We start from the raw sequence: 20,783 nt of genomic DNA on the forward strand, positions 1-20,783 counted from the left end.
CTCCAGCAGCAGAAAGCTGCTCAAACTAGGATCAATGTTGGAGATGAAACATGGAGAGAGGTTAGAACGCAGAAAGCTTTACAGACCCATGCAGAGCTGGCTAAACACTGAAGCTACAGTGTCCACCACATGCAGAGCTGGCTAAACACTGAAGCTACAGTGTCCACCACATGCAGAGCTGGCTAAACACTGAAGCTACAGTGTCCACCACATGCAGAGCTGGCTAAACACTGAAGCTACAGTGTCCACCACATGCAGAGCTGGCTAAACACTGAAGCTACAGTGTCCACCACATGCAGAGCTGGCTAAACACTGAAGCTACAGTGTCCACCACATGGCAACATGGTGAATTTAGACTGCAGTTCCCATTTTAAACACTTGGGGGCAGAGTTACATACTGCTCCTTTAAAATGAAACTGTCTCATTCTATCCGTCCCTGTGATGAGAACAATGGAAATCTTTACAGGCTATTTTGTATCTTTTCTGTAACTCAAGCACACTTTATTTATCTTATCTTCTCATCTTTATAGTCAACAGTTTCAGCTGATAACATGTCTACACACATTGATCGCACAGCCCTGAACAGCTCTTTATATCAATACATGTTCATCTACCTCCAGCAAAGAATAACTTACAAAATGTTGTATTTCATTTTTTAAATGTTAAACTCGTAGTTATTTTAGTGTAGTGCTCATTCACTTAGGATTTAATATTGTTTGAGGTGCTAACAGTGTGTGTTTTGACCTATCTATCTATCTGATCTATCTATTGTTTATTCTTCGGTTTGTGTGCTGTAACTAAAAGAAGTCAGTGAAAGGACACAATGATTTGATTACATATTCTTGGATAAAATAAAAAGAAAAAAAAACCCTGTTTACACTAATCCATCCCGACTCCAGATATTTGTGCTCCGATTTCCCTTCACTTTCTCATTTGAAGTTTTTCCGTGCCTCGCCCTGCTCTCAATTTATTCCCGCATTTATTTATTTATTTCCTCAATTTCCCTGCATTTATATGTCTGGAATTTGTATGAGACACATTATTTGCATTAGTGGCTGTGCAGAATAAAAATGGATCTCTATTTTCTGGCTGCTGCAGTCGCTTCACCCTTGTTTGTTCCCTTGCCCTTTATTTCTTTTGCTCTGTATTTGACATTATTTGGCCAACTTGTTTGTTGTCATACCCGGTTAGTTCGACTCTGTGTTTGTCTGCCGTCGTGTTTGTCTTAATGTTTGCAGAGAGCAAAGGAGGTATTTGTTCTGTCTTGTTTGCTTTCGCTGTTTAGTGAGGAGGATTTGCTGCTGCACTCGTAGAGAACAAAACCAGAGAGAGAGAGGAGCGACGGGTCCCTGCAGCATGTTCACCATGCTCGTGTTTAAGACGGAGCTCCACGGAGAGGCACGCTTCCTCAGGAAATCTGTGAAGTCGTAGCTCTTCTATCAAAGGTGGACGCATTAGTGGGGACAATGATGAGCTCTTTCATTTGCGTTGTGTGACAGTGTTGATCCGTCTCCATAGGCTGTCAGTAATGTAGGTTTATGACAAACCGCTGCATCATGCATCAGTTACTCAGGACGAAGGGGGGGAATGATGACCTGGCTTCATGACAGTCAGGTCGTGTTGCTGTAAAACAAATATCTCTTTATAGTTGCAGTGGTGACGTAACGTCTAAGCATAGCTCCGTATTATTTATGTAATCAGTTTTGTCTGCAAAACAGCAATTCAGTTTTCAATTACACAAACGAGGAACAAAATGGCTGCAGGGACAAGGAGGTTGCTGGTTTGAATCCCCGTCTAACAGGAGCCTCTGTGTGTGGAGTCTGCATGTTCTCCCCGTGAATGGCGTGCGTCCTCTCACAGTCCAATCACATGCTCCTCACCTGCTGACTCTGAACTGTCCGTAGGTGTGAGTGTGTCTCTACATGTCAGCCCTGTGATTGGCTGGTGACCAGCCTAAGGCCCCGCCTCTCGACCAATAACAGCTAGGATCAGCGGTATGGATAACGGATTCCTAAATTTTTGAGAAACTTTATATTCAAACAAAAACGAGTATTTCTGCAGTTTCTGGGTCAAATCGACTTTTAGGAAAATCATTGTAAATAAGTTCAAATCTACTCGTGTTGACCTTTGCTTGGACTCCAGTGAAGCTGCCCCTTGTCCCTTCTGGGCCTCCATACATGTGCAGCAGAGTCTCTGCAGTGTCTGCATGTTACTGTTCTGCTTTGTTCTGGTTGATTCGGGACGTTTCTGGGCGGAGTTGGTGTGTTTCCTCCAGCCAATGAGAGCGCAGCAGGTGAGTTAAGGAGCAGTAAACTAACATGTTGCTGCTCTTTCGTGATTTACGCATCAACCTAATCTGATGAAGCCGCCAGACATGTCATTACATGTTTACCCAGAGTAACACTTAATGAGTTTTTACCTTGATCTGAACGTCGACATGTAAATACGAGCTGTGTGAGCCGACATAATGATTTGTATTTAGACAGCACAGTCGGTTGTTTATGATGTCTCGGCCTCCCGTGGAGCCACAAAGGTTGAGAGCAAACAAGGAAAAAAGTTGGTGTGTGTGTGTGTGTGTGTGTTGAAGCAATAAAGCCAGAGTGAGTGTGTCCTCCTCTGAACCGACAGAGGGATCATGTTGTGTAAAAGACCTCCGTGTTCGGGTGGGGGGGCTCATCACCTCCGCATGGAAACAGAAATGCCAGCTCTCTGTAGTAATAAGAGAAAGCTCCGAGGTGTCAATAACCAGTCTGACATCTTCCATACTTCCCCCAAACTCTGACTTCATGCACTCTCTCCATGTCTGAGCAAACATTATCTAGGTCACACAAATACAAATGTCAAATATTTCCGCATGAGAATTGTTGTGATTTGGACCCTGGGGACAAACAGAGCCCCTTCGTTTCCTCTCTGATCTCTCATCCCATCCTCATCGTTCTCCTCTCCTTTTTCCCTCTCCTCCCCCCCCCCCCGCCCGTCCTCTCCCTCTTCCTGTGCCAGTGCTGTGGCACACAAGACCTGTCCACTTGCTTGTAGAGAGCGTCGTGGTAATGTTGTGTGGCAGTTTGCTGAGGACAATGACCTGCGGGTGTTTTGTGATGTAATGATCCCTGCCATCGCCTCTCACCCCCTCCGGTTCGCTTCAGAGAGAGAGAGAGAGAGAGAGAGAGAGAGAGAGAGAGAGAGAGAGAGAGAGAGAGAGAGAGAGAGAGAAGGGGATGGAAGGTAACGGGCCAAAGTAAAAAAAAAACAACACGCATGAGGAGGAGCAGTGCCAGGAAACAGTATCCAAACTGAGCCCCGCTGTTGACTGGACACATGTCGGATCAGATGTCGGCTGGAAACGAGCGGGTGAAATGAAGTATTCAGACACTTTCTTTCCTCAACAGCCTCTGCTGATGTGCACTTGGCGAGGCAATCAGCGGGCTGGATGTCCCGGTTATGCTGCCCAGTGGCGGGCTGCAAAACGCGGCTCTGTGAAGCTGCAGCGTTCGAAGGAGCTGAACCATATGACAGCTCGCTCACCAAATGTTTCCCTGCTAATGAAATGTCGTTTTGTGTTGCAGGAGAGAGAATCAGACAGACCGCAGAATTGTTTTGCATGTTACGTTTTTCAAATTTATATGAAGACACACCAACACACGACATTTTCATTTTGGGTATTTAACATCTTTTGTCAAATCATGCTTTTTTTATGTATATGAGTCTTTTTTAATGCAACACCTGACCTTCAGGTTGTGTTTCTCTGTTTGTATTCAAAGATTCTGCTGCATCATTATAATGCATACACACACATATTGATTTAAGTTGCATTTTTTTGTCTGCTCTGATAAGTAATGATGGTAGAAGTGTGTTTAAAGGATTCTTGACTGGATGCTCCTGCACAGCCAGAGGTTCATTTCAGCTGCCTCCTCTTCTCATCATTGGGGGGTTTGTCGACTACAGACACATGTTAGAGATAGAGGAAAATAGTGAAGAGGATTTTGCAGAATATGGGAATTTAAGAAGCAATCCACATCATCACCACCGAACTGTAATATTTGCCTTTTCACTGGAGAGTATTGATATTATTTCAATAAGCACGATGATGCCCTCTTCCTTTTTTTAACCCAAACCGGCCTCACATTTATAGAAAAAAAAAAAATCAATGGAGCAAATAGAGCAATCTTTTCCATTAGAAACCCTCCATGTCGTCCTATCTGAGGAACAATATGTCACCACCAGCGTGTGTTGCAAATGTCTGTGTCCCCTCCTATCAATAAAGCCTGCGCCGTCACCTGCTGTGCCGTGTTATTAACGTCCATCTTCACGGTGATCTCTCAAAGACACCACTGATGGGGGGAGGGGGGGGTATTCGCTGTTTCTTTACAGTGTGGCCTCTGCGAGACGTCTTACGGTGAGTGAGTGAAAGCTAGCCCACCTCACTCTAAATCTCTCCCTGTGCCTGAGATAAGAGCAAAATTGAGTTATTGAGCAGACAGGTTAAGATATAAGCTCTGGCTGAAGAGGACGCTCAAAAGAGCCACAATGAGAGGAGATTGAATGTCTATTTTTTTTTTTTTTTACGAGTGAGGCCATCTCGTCTGTGCCATTAGTCCGACTGCAGAGCTCTGATTAACACAACAAATAGAAAGAGTCAGGAGGGGGCAAGAGATCGAGTGATACCACAGTTAGCACGTGCTAAAATAGCAAAAAGCAATCCAGGGATTATCTTTGTGATACAACATAACCGCGGCTCAAACACTTTCCTGGCACCTGCTGTAATAGCACAGTGATGCAGAGACTCCATGCTCTAATGTAAACACCTCATAGAATAGGCCATTAAATAACGCTAATCACAATTACAAACACTGCTTGAAAGGTGGGTCATATTTGGTTAAGTGCCAATTAGCAGTGCTTGTCAGCTATAAAGAAAATGTTGGCCACCACACACAGTGCTCTGTGAGACACCAGACATGTCGGGAGCTCAACAGTCAATGAATACTTTCCCCTGCAGAAGAACTGTTCACTAAACACTGAAGCTGTTTTTAGTTCTGAGGAGCGATATGTAGCTCTGCACCCCTAGTGTTTAAAATGAGTACTGCAGTCTAAACTCTAATCATCACAGAGAGCTGTCTCCCCCCCCTCCTCTCACACAGGTCAGCATGTGGTGGACACTGTAGCTTCAGTGTTTAGCCAGCTCTGCATGTGGTGGACACTGTAGCTTCAGTGTTTAGCCAGCTCTGCATGCAGAGACACTGTAGCTTCAGTGTTTAGCCAGCTCTGCATGCAGAGACACTGTAGCTTCAGTGTTTAGCCAGCTCTGCATGTGGTGGACACTGTAGCTTCAGTGTTTAGCCAGCTCTGCATGGGTCTGTAAAGCTTTCTGCGTTCTAACCTCTCTCCATGTTTCAAAAGCATCTCCAACATTGATCCTAATTTGAGCAGCTTTCTGCTGCTGGAGCTTATTAGAAACATGCAGAGGCTTTTTAGCTCGGGTACAATCACTTCTATCTGAAGCAGTTCCACTGCCCGCTTCCATCGCTGCAACACCTGTTCACCTGATAACTGCTCTCATATCTGGCAAACCCAGGGGCGTCCAAAACGGCCTTCAAAGCCCCGCCTACCTTCTCTGGTCCAATCAGATCCAGAGCATTCAGGAGCAGAATCTAAAGTTAGAAGGAGGACATACTGGCTGCTGCGTTGCTGTCAGAGAAGCTTCAACACAGCAGGTTTCCTTCATGATCACACAGGAAGAGAGCAGCTCTCTGATTGGTCCTTTAATATGCATTGAAATCTATAGCCTGCTCACCCAGCCTTTATATACCCTGCTCTAAAAATGTCACAGCCTGTTTCCACCACAGTCCCAATGACAAATATCTCCACATTTATGATGGTTCACTAAATTCTGATTTGAAATGGCTTCGACTGCACAGAATACTGATTATACATTAAGAATAAAACCCTGCACTGCTTGGATCATACACGTCGTCTGAATGACGTTTTCAGCACTAATGATTTATTTACGATATCCATTTCTAAAATGTTGTGATGATTCAACAAATCTGTCGGATGTGGTCACGCAGGCAAGTGAATAAAAATACAGTATGGTCTGCTTCCACTTAATCCTGCATGAATTAAAGAGCGTTTCCAGCAGCAAAGCCGTCCTCCATTAACAGTCCATTGAGGAACAAGTCGAGTAATTAACATACATAATTACATAAAGTGAATTAAATGGTATTCAGAATCAAGAGAGAGGCAAGAAAAGGTCGTATTGGTAGTGAAGTCAGTCGTGGGCACAAGGTAATGGAGGCCTTAATGCGCTGACAACTAAACATAAAAGACAGGTTAAGAGCGTCTGAAACTCACACATTGATCCAACAATGGGACGAGATACAAAAAAAATGTGTGCATGAATTGCATTAAGCCAAAAAAAGGATGAAAAGGGAGATTCAGAGAGAGAGAGAGAGAGAGAGAGAGCGAGAGCGAGCGAGGCCTGGCAGGTGTGAAAGCAGCCTTCTGTAGTGAGGATGAAGAGGACAGAACGGGGCGACGCTGGCAGCTCGGTTATGCCTTGAAGTGTTCGAGTCAAAGCATGATGGAAACTCACATCCCCCCATTTTCATTTTCCTCCGCGGGCGTTCAGATTAAGATCACGCTTTGCTTCTTTTAGAAAGTATAGGATGTGTTAACACTGACGAGCAGAAGACCAGTCCACCCAGAGATCCTGTTTCCTCGAGGCCCGGGAAAAAAAACAGAATATTTCAGGCCCTGCATGTGAAGCTAAAAAAGTGAAGGTTACATTTGGCGACCATTAAATTTGATCAGAAAAAAGAGAGACGTCGTTGGCAGAGCGAACTTTTAGCAACACTAACTCATCACATCACTGCTGTGATTGGGCAGATTTCTGGGTCCAAATGTGTTTGCAGCCGGCGACCCCTGAAAACAAGCGTGCTCGTCCTTACCTTGGAGGCGGCACTTTACTAATAAGCTGATCCAAACCCAGGCATCGTTCACCATCATTCATGTGGAGCAAAGCGTGGAGCACAGTTGTAGGACACGCCCACCCCGGCAGCTCTTCCAAGGACACGCCTCCCCGGATGCTCACTGAAATGATGTGATTTTACCGACGACAGTCTTAGATAAACAAGGAGGTTTTTGAGCTGCACATCTCGTAACTCAACACGAGTCCCACACTGACATCATAAATTCTCCTTCAAGTCGACCAAAAGGTAGAAATAAGCTTCATTGACTCACTGTGAACCTGTCAGACAGGTAAAAAGGGGGAATTACACATTTCTTTCCTGTGTCAATCTTTAAGGACATTAAGACGCTTCTAGCTAGCTGGAGTCAATTTGACACAATCCAGGATTTATTTATTTATTTTTTCCCGATTTGCTACAACCTGGAAAGTGATATTTTGCTTCTTAAGCTTTTGTCCAGGTGCACTGCGGTGAGATAATGTTGGAAGTTCCATTACAAGCCTTCCATATGCTCCGCTGCGTGACGCTCGGTAAACCCAGCGTGAGAAAAAAGGATTACTTTGCAGAAGAAGGGAAGTAAAATCCTGCAAAGAAAATGACACTACTTGTTGCCTTAAAGGGGCAGAAGGCTGTCATTCCCTTATTGCTCTTATATCTAAGTAATGGATCTTGTGTTTTCCCTGCAGTGTGAACAGAACGGAACAGAGCACACCTTGCATACCTGGCCACTCTGATCAGAATTGACATGAATTATCCTGCATTACAAGTCTAATCACAGCGCTTATTAACGGCTCTTTCAACTTCATGAATGCTCCAATCAGCGCGGGCCTGCGTTCCCATTGCTGGCCTGTAATTTGTCATCAATGGGCAGTAATGTATATCATTGACAGCTCAAGACGAGGCGTTTCAGGATAGGATGAAATGTGTGACCAATCTGAGGCCACAAGGAGGCTTTTCTTTTTTTTTTCTGAAGGTAGATAAAAACTCTCTGCAAGCGACAAATGAGCGGACTCTTTTTTTAAAGCCAGGGTAAGAAAAGCAGAGCCTGTAAAGAGGTGAATAGTCATCTAATGCTGGGAGAGTCGTCTCCTCTCTGAACCTGGCACCTTAATGTTTGGTGCGTCTATTTACATCACAACCATACCATGAACAGTTAAACATAGCAACACCCTAGCAACCGGCGTATGACACATAGCAACAGAAGCTGCTGTGTATGCATGCATCCATCCGTCCATTTTCTTCTCAGGTCGGTTTGCAGAGGCAACTCTGACTTCTCTCATTCCAGGAACGTTTTCCAGCTCCTCCTGCAGGATTCAAAGGCTTTCCCAGGCCGGATGGGATATATCAATCCTCCGGTGCGTTCTGGGTCTACCCCTGGCTCTCCCTCTCCTCCCATTTGGGCGTGTCAGGTTAGTTAACCTCCAAAGGGAGGCGTCCAGGAGGATCCTACTCCCCATAAATGTCGCAGTAAAGATGCATCGGGTGCAAAGTAATTCAACCCAGACCCCTCTCTCCCCGGCTCCTCCTGCAGGATTCAAAGACTTTCCCCCCGGCACATTCTGGGTCTACCCCTGGCTCTCCCTCTCCTCCCAGTTGGGCGTGCAGGGTTAACCTCGAAATGCAGCTGGATATTTAATTTCATCTTATGCATGCAATAATTTAACATCTCATCCGTCAAACAATTAGAAAGATGAACAGTCAGGACAGAACAGTTCAGATAAAGCATGTTGCTTTGTTTCAGCCTGCAGCTGTTACAGAACATTAGCTGTCAGTCAACACACATGCATGGAGACGACGGATGCTACTCCCAGCTTGTTTTAACAAACCACACAGCTGCAGAGTAGGGTTCTTATCAGAGCCAGGCAATGTCCCCCCCCCCCCCCCCCCATCCAATCTCCCAGAACACCTTGCACTCACTGTCACTCATCTTTCTGTCAGCACTCGGCTGAACTGTTTGACCACAGGAAGACATGAGCCGTGTTTTTGAGTACGATCGAGTTCAGGAAAGCGGTGCAGGAAGTAATCATTGAAACCGTTCAGGAGGATCAAAACCACCTCACCTGGCTCCTTTCAATGCAAAGGAGTCGCGGCTCTACTCCGAGCTCCTCATAGCTCATAACCTCAGGTGAGGGATGGAACAAAGATTGAGCGGTAAATCAAGAGCTTGGCCTTCACGACGGTTCGGTACGCCCTCATTGCTGCTGAACGCTGAACCTGTCCATTGTACCCTCACGAGTGAGATAACTCCTTTTATTTGGAGCTTAAGAAACTTACTTCCCTGCTTCTGAATGACAAATTAAAATTTGTATAAAGAGGCAAAACTTTTGTGATAGTCCAACAATGCTTGCCTCATGTAGGACGAGGTCATAGCAGTTTTAAACTCCGAGCATACTCAGGTGTGATAAGGTTTGATGACTTAATCCAGTCTGCAGGATTAAGTCATCCTGCCGACAGCTCCCTATTAATAAATTAAATCGACAGATCATTGTATTGGAACAAAGCTCCGGAGAAATGATTGGCCTCGAGCCAGAGAGTTGAATGGTTTCGGGACGGTGATCCTACATGACAGCGAGTCAAAGAAGTCGGCTAAACAACTTTACAGAGTTGCAGAGTGACTGGTGTTCTCGGGCCTCGGATTACTCGTGATAGACGGTCCTATTAATCCGCTTTCAAAGAAGACGTCGTGTCGTGCATGTAAAGTGAAGACAGCTGACGAGAGGAGAAACACACAGGTGTTTGTCCAGTGGAGACACGAGTCCCTGAAGGTTGTCAGATCCAAGGAGAGCTGTCCAAGGTCCTGAGAAGAGGAGAAGGCAGAGCGGGAGCGGTGCAGAGTGCTGACTGCTTCTCTCTCTCTGCAACATTAGTCAGAACAGACAGCGCCGCTTTCACACAGTCCTCACCTTCTTTTGTTGGTCTGCCACATCCCACTCGCTGCACCAGTCAAACTGTGTTTTGACAGGGATGTGCACAGAACGCTTTGCAAATATCTCCAACATCCTTCAGTCTACAGCATTATAACTGCACGCTGCCAATGCTGGGTGCTTTCGCTGACATCACTGCTTCAGGACGGGCAAATGTCATGGAACTCGACTCATGAGCTCGATCGTTCAGACAATGAGCGAAGCACGAAGTCGAACTTAACCGAAGCCACTCTTTAGTTTCACGTATTCATGAAAGATTCACCGAACTTTATAAAGTAAATAGAAACATGTAATGTGATTCATGCTCTGCAGAGATCTAAGAGAGTAGTGATGGAGACATCACAGGAGTGAAATGATTCATGCATCATGTGTGTTTCACAGGAACAGCACGTTTACATCCTACACACAGGAATCAGCCCCCCTCTCTTCTCATGTTATTGAACAGCTTCTCAGCAGACACAAGACACTGAAGGTTAACGTTAAAATCATTTTTAACTTTTTACCAGCACAGAAATCCTCACCAGTGCAGGGAGAGACGGCGTGTTTAATGAAGGCTTGCTGTACCTCCTCACTTGGTGGCCAACATTGATCCCTCCTGGCTCTGTGCCTGAGAGGCTCTTGGTGCCACGAACCGTTAGAAAAATTTGACTTTTTCTGAATTTCGAACAACATGTGGTGTCTCTGCTGCATTATACATTCTACTGGTGCTGTCCGTCTTTGTGCAGGGCTGCAGACTGGTGAGCAAAGTAATCAGCAGGATGAGACACACCTGGGCCCGGCGGTGTGTTTCTCATGCTCGAATCAAGGGCAGCAGCCGCTCTTTGTGTGAGACCTCGAGAGCGACCTCGTCTGACCAGAAACCTCGCTGCTTTTAATTTGCTTTCTTCAGCCCCAGTCGCACAGGATCAGTACGACCTCGGGACCTCTGGTCATTTGTAATCACTGCGGAGGACATCTGCGTCTTTAATCCTGTGTGAATCGACCACGTCTGTAATATCTGTTGTAAATATTCAAATTAGGAACCATATTTCAGCACACACAGAATCCCGTCTGAATCGACATCTCGAGCATCTGCAGCAGTTTTTATGTTTTTACAAAGGTTTCTGCAGCTTGTTCTGCCGTGCTGGACGTTTGAAAACAAAGGTTTGAACATTCATTGAGGTATTTAAAACTTTCATATCATCCATCTTTAAATCATCCGTCTAACAGCTGTGAACTCTCTGTGTCATCGAGACATGTCGGTCATTTTTACCAAACATCAAAGTCGGATCTCTGCGACTGTCTCAGAACAGACAAACGAAGCTTCCCGTTCCTCCTTCATTAAGTTTTCCTCTTATCAGTCGTCCATGGAGCCTCCCTGTGCGAGCAGATATGCTTACCTCACGCTTTAAATGAGGATTCATCCCCGCAAAGCAGATAGCATTTAGTCGAGCATATAGACAGTATTTACCACAATCATTCACGGTTCGTGTTGGAGCGTCGGTGTTTCAACTCGGCACTCTGTGTGTCAAATTAATCGCAGAGTTCTATTTCCAGTCGCAGTGTTTATGCCAAAGGCAGTATTAAAAAAAGATATTCTCAAGAGGGATTTACCACGAGAAAAAAAAAACAATCTTTCAAATAGATGTAAATACACTGATGTAACAAGCTGAGCTGTAAAACCAAAGTATGCCATCAAATAATTCTGCTCTTTTCGCCGGTTTCAAAGCGGGACGTTGGACGAGCACGGAGGGAAATTGATTTTGGTCGTCTCTGCTTGGCTCTGTCTTCTCGCTGTGTGTGACACAGATTGCTGTAATGATAGTACCGGGGTCAGAGTGATTGCAGGGGTAGATTCTGGTTTGGCAGTGGTAGCCACGGTGGACCGCTGGTTACTGCTCTCCACAGTGATGAGTGCAGTAACCCTGTGCAACCCTGCGGTAATCATTTTTACAGCCCTTGCTTAATCAAAATGTCACATCCACTGTAGCAATATACGGGCGGAGCTCTCGGCAAATTAAAAAGAAATTAGGCTGGCAGATGTGTCCTTAATGGCTTAATCATGCCTTTACGTTGCTTCGAGTAAAGTGTGGCCGCAGATGAATATTGTTTCAACTCTCACATCTATGAGTAATGTCCCCCCCAAAAACTATCTGGATTGCACATTTTGGAGACAGCTGCTCTGGTTATGTTGAAAAAGGGGGGGGGGGGGGGGGCGGTGAGACACCGAGCATCTGATGGCAAGTCGGAAAATGGAGCACATCCTAATGCAGGAGCCAGACGCTGCGTAAACAGAGCCATTAAAATCCAGTCCAGTGATCAGAGTCGCTGGCTAACCCCGAACCGTACGCCACTCAGCTTCAACGACTCCACTGGAGACTTTAACAAGCTTCACTTCCTCTCCATGGTCAGTGACACACTGGTCCTATGAGCAGTGAACATGTGAGGGACTGTTAGCGTGTGGCGTTGCACGTCCACCATTATCTCTATTATACAAAAACACTCAGTCGATAATCAAACCAACAACGATGGAGGATTGTGTACGCCAATCTTCTCCAGTCAGAGTGCACCTTTTGTTTTTGTTGTTATTGCAACATGAAGCTACCTTCACACTGTGTTCAGTCTGATCTGTTGTTGCTGTGCAGGAAGGTTCAGGTGAGCAGGAAGGTTCAGGTGTGCAGGAAGGTTCAGGTGTGCAGGAAGGTTCAGGTGTGCAGGAAGGTTCAGGTGTGCAGGAAGATTCAGGTGTGCAGGAAGGTTCAGGTGTGCAGGAAGGTTCAGGTGTGCAGGAAGGTTCAGGTGTGCAGGAAGGTTCAGGTGTGCAGGAAGGTTCAGGTGTGCAGGAAGGTTCAGGTGTGCAGGAAGGTTCAGGTGTGCAGGAAGGTTCAGGTGTGCAGGAGGGTTCAGGTGTGCAGGAAGATTCAGGTGTGCAGGAGGGTTGAGGTGTGCAGGAAGGTTCAGGTGAGCAGGAAGGTTCAGGTGAGCAGGAAGGTTCAGGTGTGCAGGAAGATTCAGGTGTGCAGGAGGGTTCAGGTGTGCAGGAAGGTTCAGGTGTGCAGGAAGGTTCAGGTGTGCAGGAAGGTTCAGGTGTGCAGGAAGGTTCAGGTGTGCAGGAGGGTTCAGGTGTGCAGGAAGATTCAGGTGTGCAGGAAGGTTCAGGTGAGCAGGAAGGTTCAGGTGAGCAGGAAGGTTCAGGTGTGCAGGAAGATTCAGGTGTGCAGGAAGGTTCAGGTGTGCAGGAGGGTTCAGGTGTGCAGGAGGGTTCAGGTGTGCAGGAGGGTTCAGGTGTGCAGGAGGGTTCAGGTGTGCAGGAGGGTTCAGGTGTGCAGGAGGGTTGAGGTGTGCAGGAAGGTTCAGGTGTGCAGGAGGGTTCAGGTGTGCAGGAGGGTTCAGGTGTGCAGGAGGGTTCAGGTGTGCAGGAGGGTTCAGGTGTGCAGGAGGGTTCAGGTGTGCAGGAGGGTTGAGGTGTGCAGGAAGGTGCAATGAAGAGAGGACGACGTGAGCTCAATTCATTTCAGGGATGAGTTGGACTTTTTGCTGTAGTTTAACTTGACCTGATGCCCCCCCTAAACACACACACACACACACACACACACACACACACTTATCTTTCTACCTAAAGTATGTTTATCTTTCCTCTTCACCACTACCCCCCCACAAAGAGTAATCCTGAGAATGGATGTGGAGAGACTAAATTAAGGTACCCAATTTGAAGCGGCAGCACTTCACTGATAAGCTGTACCAGTGATCTGTGAGAGCACTCGGGGTCTGCTACATTATGACAATACAGAGGAATAAAGCAGATGAAAGAGAATAGCCTGGCGAGAGCAGACATCAGATGGGCAGAGGGAGAGGAAAAAAACAATCTCAAGTCTAATTGTGTTATGCCTCACGGCGGCGGGGGAGTTCAGAGAGACACATTTCCCTTCCACACGTCGTTCAGCACAGTCCCTTTCCCGACGTGATCACATTCATTTCCAGCCGCTCGCGCTCTCCTCTTGCCTCATCTTGCCCGGGCGCTTTCATTGAAACAGCGACATGAAAGGAAAATAGAAAGACTACGTAACCGTGCCCATTAGGTCTGACCGTAAAAAACATGCAGCAGTGGCATTTGAGGGCCGGGCATTTAAGCATGTTGGTCGGACGTGTCTGACACCCTGCGAGTCATTCTCTGTCATCTCTGCCCTTTGGGGAGAAGGCGTCACTTTGATGTGGTGAAGCATCGAGAGAGGCAGCGCTGAGGCTGGTGATTCAGTTAACTAGGTTTTCTTTTCCTCCTATTTCTGTCCTTCCTCGTTGACAAGATGGAGCTTCAAAAAACCAGCTGTGGTCAGATGAGAGGTGGACGTTTGTTTGTCCGTCTTATCAGATTAATGACGTGGAGGAAGCTGTCAGGTGGGGGTCTTCAGTCCAGAGTCCGTCCAGTCTGAGACCGTCTGATTTCAACTACAACAACACGAACCTTTTTCAGCCATTTTAGATTTTTTTTTTTTAATTTGAAGGTTTTTGGCCCCTCTTAGTTTAAGATTAAGTTGTGCAACTTGCAAGCTGCTTAAGCCAAAAACATTTCTCTCTAAAAAAAAAAAAAAAAGAAGAAGACATGGGAGGTTAAATCCAAAATGCATCGTTTATCTAATACTGTGAACAGCCAGCTTGGTGATCATTCCAGACCATGCCATGCTGAAAATCAAATTTAAAAGTGCAAGCAGAGGATAACAAACACGTTAATTATCTGTGATATACAATAAAGCAGGGGTAATTGGGCTTTCACTGCCAGGGGACCTGAACACTGGAACAGATGGCCTCGTCACATCCAGCTTGCATGAAGAATATTGTTGCTGTTTTAAATCAGAGAAACGACTTCCAGTTCTGGAGGATCGAGGTAAAAAAAAAAACAAGTAATGATGTCGAAGTCGTGTGTTTAATACTTTTCATGTTTTAGTTTGTTTGTTATGTTACTGTTGATTATAAAATGTCTCGCTGCTCGCTTCTTTCTGTTCGTAGCATTCCTAAAGATCTAAACCCCCCCCCCTTCGATCCTGGTTCAAAAAACCATTTAATGACTCATCAGTTTTGATTGGGTCAGAGTTATTCACAATGAGGCGTGTCGCTGGCGTGATTGACAGGTGGTTTGTCAGGAGGCTTAAAACCCGCCTCAGCTCCAGCGCCCCCTGCAGGATCAGTCGGCTGACGTCACTCAGCCTCCGAACATTCGTCTTCTTTTTTCCTTGATGACCCCGACGACGCGTCCGTCGACTAAAGTTTATAAAGTGGATCTTTGTGCTAAAGTGCTTCTGGAGCTTTCTGACCTCTTCTCGCCTTTCACTCTTCACACGCCTTCATCGTTGGTCCAAGTGCGCCGCTGCTGCTGCTGCTGCTGCGAGGCCAAACTGAGCTGAAGTAGGTAAACAAGCGGGGGAGGTCGAACTGTACGCACAATCACATCTGACCTTTCACATATTTTCTAACTGGCCACACGTCCAACATTAAAATGTTGGTAAAGGATGTTGGCAGAGTTTAAGGCTGAACTTACACTTTCAACACTTTAAACATTATTTCTTCATCCTCAAACCAGAGTCCATATATTTCAGGATTATGTCTTTATAGTTTGTGTTCATCAGAATCAGAAACACTAACCCAGTCACTTCTCTGTTATTCAGAGCTGACCTTTAATACACGTTTGACTCAGGAACTGGAATAAGAGGATCCACATTTACAAGAAGACGTGGATTGGTTTTGACATACCTGCTGGGCCTCCCAATGTCAGACGTCCATACACTGTTACAGAGGCAAGGAAGTCCTATCCCCAGTGTGACTCTATTCACAGGTCACTGACTCCAGGGTCTGAAAATAAACAAAAGAAACACAAATGAGAACGGACGTGGAGAGTGAGCTCACGACTTTAACCGACTCAGCCGCCACAAAATGCCCAGCGATCCAGGATAAACATCCTGGAAGAAAATGTCAAGTCCAAAGAAGAGCCTCAGCTGAGCCGCACCGGGGGGGAAGACCAGCGTGACATATGCGCAGCATCTCTCTCCTTGCTTCGTCAACTTCATCTTTTTTTTTTTCTGCCTAAATAGCTGCCAGAGAAGAAGAGAGGCTCATTACACCATCGTTTGAGTCACAATAATGGTCACTGGGCGAAGAGAGAGGCGCCAACCAGCCACGAGTTTATCCTGTTTGGCTTTCTGTTATATGTTGAGCTACTTCCCCTTTAAGGATCACCAGCGCCGCCTGATTGATCTGCAGCTGCAGTCATCTTTTTCTCCTACGTTTTGTGTTTTGCACCACTGAGAAAAAATCTCCTCCCAGGCTCAAAATGTCCAGAAAGTCTGTTTAAGGTGTTTCTGTGTAAACTGAGTTTTTGTCATGTGACTGTAGCTTTTTTTTGAACGATGCTTATCCAAGAAGGTTTCTGTTCCAGTCTCTAAAATCGGTGTTTTAATTTAAGACAACGAGCTGCTCAGACATCCGACCCAGACAGACTGCGACTGGATTTAAAACGGATTATGAAACTTTGAAGGAGGAGGAAAATGTGGGCCAGTTAAAGTTCCTCACTGTATGAAAGTTCAGCAGCACTGGCCTGCTCAGCTAAGTCACATTTGAGCCACTTAAACATACTGTAACGGTAAAGTCTCACATCTGATATTCCCTGAACTGGTGCGAGCGGGGCGGCTGCTGCTGCCACGTCAGAAACACTCACCTCTTTTCAGCGTCTTACCGATGCTGCTATTTTCATCCCACCCACTGATCAGCCTAAATCCACTGTTGGAGGATTTGTGCACGGCGGTACGGAGCAATTGTGCTGCGGCAAAGTGAGTGTGGCTTAATGAGGGCCCCTCGAGGATTATCATCTGTGGCTTAGAAATGGCCCAGGTAGCAGAAGACACGGTCAAAAGGATCGACTCGCAGCCTTCTAAATTGGAGTGACAGTACTTAAATGCAAATGTGCCTGAAGGATCTTTAGGTTTTGTTTTTCCTCCCAGCAGAGCGGCTGTGTGGAGGTGAAACGCAGCGGACATTTAACACAGAAAACACGGCTGATGGAGAAACAGCATCCACTCCTATTAATTATCTGATTGATTGACACCAAACATGCAGAGAGGACAGGAAAGGCAGTCGCTAAGGTAAAGAAGTAAATATAACCCTTCACTGTTTCCTCAAGCGTCTTCTGTTTTATTTCTCAGAGGAGCCTGTCTCCACTTGACAGCCGCAGATCAGATATGACTGACCAAGATAAATGGTTAGGCTCTGAAGTCAGATCAATTCAATCTAGCGACTGTCCTCGGCAGGAACAAAAGGCCACACTGTCAACGAGGCTCAGCTCACTTCAGATCTCACTCAGCGTCTCTGTGTCCCTCTCACGTAAATACCACAAAATGAATATTTCCCCGAGAGTCGAGCAGGTAACACGCTCCAGCGTCACGTCCACCGTGCACGCTGCATTTTCTTGTTTTTCTCCGCTCAGCTCCGCCCTGCAGGCGTGACGAGAAAACCCTCTGTGCAATAAATCCCTTTCAATCAGCAGTACCCCCCCCCCTCCCCCCCGCTGGATTTAAGACCAGGCTTTACATCCTGCATCATGAATTTCAATTCAACGACTTTCAAGGTCTGAAGTCAGCCAGAAGTCCAGACAGGGCGCCGAGTCATCGTCATCTGCTCCACTGTTACTCAGACCACGCCCCCCCCCCCCCCCCCGGGCTGCAGCTTCATTATGAAGGCCGAGTCCAAGTCTGCACTGTTCAACTCGATTGATGACACAAACCTGTAAAAAAAAAAGGAGGCTTTCAGGCCCAGCTGCATTGATCCGCAGCTCAATTCAATTACATGCACAACCAGGAGAACTAACTGCAATCATTCCTGGCGGTGTCGCCGCACCACGTTCTTTCATCGACTGCACTAACAAGTTCAAGAACACATTCACGCCGGACATACATTTCTGTGTGGATGAATGCTCAGTGAGCTAATCCTGAAACCGCATTTCAATATTTCATGGCCTCACGTTTCATTTTACAAACAGCTGCAGCCCCCCCCCCCCCCCCCCCCCCCCCCTTTAAATGTTAAATGTTGGATAATTAATTAGCCGTATGATGACAACATACATAGATCTTACACATTTTGATGATTTTCAGGGGGGGGGGTTCCTGTACACGCCCAGGAGCTGCAGAACTGTAACGGCTGATTTCTCTTGAGAATAAGGTCAAAGTTCAGGCAGTCGCTCACTCGGGCAAAATAACTGTACCGTCTATATTAAATTCATTATATTTTATACCTGCTCGTTTTTAGACGCTGACCTGAAATCTGTGATGTTACCATGTTTTTTTATCTTAAAATCAATCTGCACGTTTATTTGTAAAGGTGCATTTCACGATTTGACAAAACTCAACTGGCTGCAGAGCGCCTCGCCTCCAAACCTGGAGCAGCTTGATAGAAAGTATTAACAGCCACAGCCAGCCTCCTCTTCAAAGAGAATAAAACACAACAGATAAAAAAGGTGAATTCAGCTCTTCTCTCCTTTTTTAGACTCTCAAAGGAGCTGTGGGTAATAAAAAGAAACACTGTATCCAAACCTGGACAGCGTTGGTTCGAAAGGTCACGGAAATGTCACAAAAAATTGGGTGAACATTCCGGTCGGAGAAAGATGGAGACGCACGCAGCTCGGAGGAGCCATGAACGCGTCGGTGCTTGATACATAAACAGATGGAGAGACGAAGACGAAGGTGATTCCACCTGCGACATCAGACAACACGACCATCAACAGAAACATTTGAGCGGAATAAATTGTTGTTGGAGGAAAGAAGAGACGACACGTTCAGTCAGACGTGTGCATACGAGGCCGAGAAATATTCAAAGAATTCCCTTTGGAGAGAATAAAAAAAAAACCGACAGGAAGAGGAAACAGCTTCAGCCCCTCGCTGAGAGCTCAGTGTCCACTACAGTGTAATGCTGTGTGACTGCTTCCCCAAACAAAGCTTTAGTGCATCACATCTTGTAGCACATGGTGCCTGAGTCACACTCTTACAGGCTCTGAACCGTCCCACCTTTTTAATCGGTCCTCACTCATTTGCAGGGACAAAGTCAAAGATGTGTACCCGAAGCGTCACCCTCCACCACCAGGGGGCTCTCTAACGAAACAAAAACAAACAGATGACACAGAGAGTTGCCGGGGAATCACGGGAGTGATTCTCTCTCTCTCCGACCGGAGGAAGAGAAGAAGTTTCACAGACGAGCTCACGCTTCTTTATGCAGAGGTCTCTCTGATGTAACGACCGGTGTTTCCACGGCAACGATTAACATAACGACTTCTCTGTCACAACTGTGAAACGAAAGATCCTTCTGGTTCAGATGTTGGAAATATCTGAGGTGATGTCGGCACTAGCTTTAGTCCATTTTAGAGTCACGTTTCAAAACATTGTACTTTCAAATTCAGATTTTTAAAAAGGTCATTTAGCTGGTGAGCTTCAGTCCCTGTGTCACAGTCTGCTTCACTTCAGAACAAACACACCTGTATGTATAAAAAACTAAATAAAGCTTTAATCACGTCTTCATGAAATCATTGCATATTCAGAAAGCGAGGCTCTGTAGCACGCAGACGCCCGTCAGTCGCTGCCTCTGTCTTTTTATCTCCTGCAGACACGCCGTGCTTTCCGCTCTGCATTTAGCCGAGGGAGGTGATTTAAAACGTCTGGCCTCGAAGCCCCCCTCACACCCCGCCGCATCGAGCAACACACATGACGCCAGACTCTGGAAAAAGCCCCGATGTGATAGCACATGCCTCCAAAACCGGCGTTAATTGGACACTTCCCTCACTGCGGGCCTGTGGTAAACAGCAAATAACGAGGCTAAGACAAGCTTCCAGAATGAACAAGCAGAAATAGCTCAGATAAGGGAAGCAGCAGCAGCAGCAGATGTGTTGTCCTCTGCAGTATATTGTGTCTCGAACAACAACTCTTCTTTGACTGCATAATCCTCAGCATTCTGCTAAACTGATTAGCCTGCCCATGCTTAACAGCTGGTATCGGCGCCCAATTTGTCCGGCTTGGAAATGTTAGGCGGAATCACGTCTGCTGCATTTTAAGCGCCAAGCGGACATTTGTGTGTGTGTGGAAAAAAAAAAAAGTGGTGAGCAGCCAGGTACTGAGGAAGGGGGATTGCACATGATCAAAAAGGATTTCATGGAAGCAGATTGAGAGAAAGGACACTTATGGAAATATAGCGCGGCATTGTGCTGGATGTCTCCATTTTTCACAAGCCCGGCTCAAATATGGCCGTTCGACTCCTGGAAGATGTGAGGGCTTAGAAAGCTATCCAGCACACCACAAACACTTGATTCCTGCTGAGGTAAACGAGGCATCGGCATGAGGAATGTCAGACATCCAGCCAGCCGAAGAGACACAAAGAGTTTTCAACCAATGTAGTGGGATGAAAGGCAAAGTCAATATTTGACATATCCGACTACAAAGCCCATATTTGCACCTCGGCTTCTAACAAACAGCATTTCTGGCGTCTGTTACGGAGGAGAACAACACGCTTTAGATAACTATCCAGGTTTAAAAAAACGCCTCCGCAGAGAGTTCAAGAGTTGCTTTTTTCTCATTATGAGACAAATTCAAACAAAGCTGCATGTGAAGAACCTGATGCAGCAGCACTGTGGCACTGCATGCAGGGAAGAAGCTGTGAAGGACCAGTCCCACACACGCAGCTGCTTGGACTTCATTACTCTTCTTTCTTTATTAACTTCATTTTCCAGATTTCCAGAAACCGAACAAAACAAACGTTTATAAAACGCTTCAGAGGCTTTCTGACACTCTCGTGTTTCTATCCGCGCACACATCCACGACCCACTTTTGGGTCCCATCGCTTTAGCTGAGAACCAATGACGAAGCACATTCTGCTGAAACAACATCCAGCATCA

The 20,783-nt window shown here is 46.1% G+C and overlaps 1 protein-coding gene across 5 annotated transcripts in view; it reads right to left on the bottom strand.

The window, feature by feature from the left end:
- The window catches only part of lingo2 (leucine rich repeat and Ig domain containing 2), a 196,190-nt gene that overhangs the window by 115,883 nt on the left and 59,524 nt on the right, over positions 1-20,783 (bottom strand). For all 5 annotated transcript variants that reach the window (XR_013779836.1, XM_079352036.1, XM_079352035.1 and 2 more), the window contains exon 3: positions 15,611-15,709. The gene's annotated coding sequence lies outside the window, so the exon portion shown is untranslated. The remainder of the gene's footprint in view (positions 1-15,610; positions 15,710-20,783) is intronic.

The sequence above is a fragment of the Symphodus melops genome, assembly GCF_947650265.1.
Source record: "Symphodus melops genome assembly, chromosome: 9".
Lineage (NCBI taxonomy): Eukaryota > Metazoa > Chordata > Actinopteri > Labriformes > Labridae > Symphodus > Symphodus melops.